Raw genomic sequence first — 3177 nt, forward strand, 5'->3', positions numbered from 1 at the left:
TAGGAGGGTCTATTGGCAGAAATTAAATATAATATTCATAACTATCTAACTAACTAACTACTAACTAAGTAATATATGGAGTGATTGTTTGGTTCCTTGGTTGGTTACCAAGAATCAAAACCAAAACTAAAATTCTGTTTTCTGAAAATAGAATTTTAATTGCTTTTTTTATTACCTTACTAAGTCCAGAGGCCATAGTAGTTTCATCCTTTTATCAACCAACACATCCTGCATTACAACAGATCCTTTAGATCTCTGAGTAAATATGTGCAAAAGCAGTTAAAGACGGACTTTGGTCACTTTTCACTTGTACAGACACATCTCTTGCCTGCAGCCTGCTTCTCGCTGCGATGGCCACATCAGACAAATCACAGAGCAGGACGGCAACAGAGCACACATCCTGGTATCAACACAGCCTGAGGGCACAGTGGCCTGATGGGTAAATCCATGATAAGACAGCCTTTCACATCAAGACGTTATCCTTGCCGAACAAGCCATCTTGTCCCACAGCTCCTAATTACAATCCAGGCAGGAAAAAAATTCTGGTACAGTGATAAATTCAAAGAAGTGACAACTGACGCTTTAGCTCTGTAGCAGGGGTATCTGGGCGGAGGTGAACATGAGGCGTTTTTTGCTTTCTTAATACTACTAGTACTACAACAACTAATAATAATATTAACAACAACATAATAATAAAGTCTTGCTGGGCGAGGACAGCTCAGCTTTGGAGAAATGCCAGATGACTTTGAGCAGAAAGGCGGCAGCGGGAGGGAGGTGTTGGGAGGGGTGCGGAACATCGGTGGTCCCCCTCAGGAGCCCGAGCGATAGAATCTAGATTGTAAATAAAGGGCAGCCTCCAGCATAAAAAAAAATATGCCAAAGCCTGGGCTCTTTGCCACGCTAGCAGACTTGTAAAAAAAAAGAAGCTGGGGAAGTGACCGGTGGGTAAACTGGCATTAAGCTGCCAGCGCCCACTCAGAAACTACATCTGCGGGACAGATTCAAAGGATAAGAGGGAGATATTCCTCCTCCCTGGAGCCTACAGTGTATCTATCTTTTGCCTGCAGGGCCAAGCAATATCTGAGGTATTGAGTGTCAACAACAGGTACGGGGATGAAGGAGTTCACCATCATTAATACCTTTTCTATGTTGAAAGAAGACAGAGAGGGAGGTAGAAGCAGTCGGGAGTTTACAGTACACAGATTTATAGGAAGGAGACAACCTTAAAATGGCTCAATAAAGATTTTGGTGATGCAGTTTTTATTGCTGAACAGTTTGTTGATTGGTGATTTGGTTTAATCATTTTGGTGAAAACTGCTAAATACATGTAACATCAGACTGAAATGGGAGTGAATTAGGTGTGATTAAAAACAAAATAACTGAAAAGATGATCCATAAAAAGATTCAGGTTCAATCTAGGCTACTCTAACTAAGTCAAAGACACATCTGCATGTTTAAAAATGTGTCACCTTGAGTGAAACATTTATGGCTTCCTGGAAGCTGAATGACTCACACACGGACAAGAGGAAAGAGTCTGAAGTCACCAGAAGAGTTCTGCACGGTCACACAAAGTACACAGTGTATGCTGTTAGCTAGCTAGAGCTATTATTATATGTTATTATTATATATATAGCCATTATCCATGTCTGTCCAATTGACACATTCTCTGTTTGGGACGAATAAACTCAATTGCAAAATCACAGCAGTGGTGAAATTCACACTAATAAAGTTTTGTAAAAATCTGTCAATAGGGGATTGTCCGTTGTTAAGATGGCCCATTATTCCAATTTATTATTATTATAATTTAGTTATTATTCCGTTAGTCCAACAGCATCGCAGTTTGGTTAGGTTTTGGAATGAAAACTACTTGGTTATGTTAAGGAAAAGATCATATGTTAAACCATATGTTAGTTAGATCAGTTAAATTATGTACGAGTTGGTGAGAGTGGGTCCTTCGGAGAAATGGCCGTTGAATGGCTGTTGAACAAATGGGCTTTCGGTCCTATGGGACTTTGTTTTGGACAAAGGCATGGCACCTGTTAGTTTTTGGAGTCAGTCCGTCAGATTTTTTTACATTTACATCTTAAAACTACTTGATTAAAATCTATGCAATCTATGTTGTGTCTTTTAATGTCCGTCTTGATAATAATTCATTTGCACCAGTGTTACCAAAGCAAGTACTACATGTTTACTGCACCTAGACAATGAATTCATTCTGATTCCGGGGCATAGATGAGGTTTGACCTTCCAAACTGTAAGTGCAGTTTTTTTAGATTACATCTTCTACATCTTACACTCGTCGTTAGAACAAAGTCAAGTAGCGAGACAACCAAAACACAATCACTGCAGCCTTTCCAGAATTTCCCCCATAATCATGATTGGGACAATACATTTCCTCCCAGTGTCTCGTCATTTAGAAAGCCCGACCTGTATCGGCCCTCCCTTCAATCATTAACATTTACATTTCAGTCTTTTTTACATTAACGGTTGGAACCAAATGAAACTGCCAGGTGACAAAGTTTAAAAGAACTGGAAGTAAGAAAGTAAAACCTCAGATAAACAGGAGTTGACAAACACACTAAATGTACAAAATATTACAAATTCTCGTCTTGAGACTTGTTATCCTTTCACACAAATGAGCCGGTCTGGACAAAGTAACAAGAAAACCAGTTTAGTGTGCAACGGCCTTGCAAAAAGTACTACAAAGTTACAGTGAGAGAAATATTTTACTGTGGTGATTTATGAGGTTGTAGCTTGTGATCCAGGTATTAGAGTGTATTTTATTGTAAGATGTCTCTGTTATTCAGTCCAGTCTACAGCCTAGTCAGGAAGGCTTAAGTTAGGAATTTGTTGTAATTAAAGTATTTCTGTGATCCTTCAATAATCGTTACTGTATAAATCACATCACACATTTTGTATGAATGTAAAGGTAGTTATTTTAGAGGGAATTATCGAGGCAGTTTTTTTTCTCTCCTCTGCTGCTGTCTCAGAGTCGACTGTTGTTTGATTCCCGAGAAGCTTCTGGTTTCAATCTGCCCTTCGGCGAGCAAGTCCTCTTATGTGATCTGACACTGAGCTGTGAGCATGAGGTCTGCTCTGTCTCTCTCTCACACACACACACACACACACAGACATACACACACACACACAGACATACACACACACACACAGACACAC

General features: G+C 39.7%; 1 protein-coding gene across 1 annotated transcript in view; it reads right to left on the minus strand.

Moving 5' to 3' along the window:
• Window positions 1–3177, minus strand: part of slco5a1b (solute carrier organic anion transporter family member 5A1b) — a gene marked incomplete in the record, with an annotated part of 195945 nt that overhangs the window by 108006 nt on the left and 84762 nt on the right.

This window comes from Morone saxatilis, unplaced genomic scaffold, assembly GCF_004916995.1.
Source record: "Morone saxatilis isolate NCDOM2014 unplaced genomic scaffold, NCSU_SB_2.0 Contig23, whole genome shotgun sequence".
Taxonomy (NCBI): Eukaryota; Metazoa; Chordata; class Actinopteri; family Moronidae; genus Morone; species Morone saxatilis.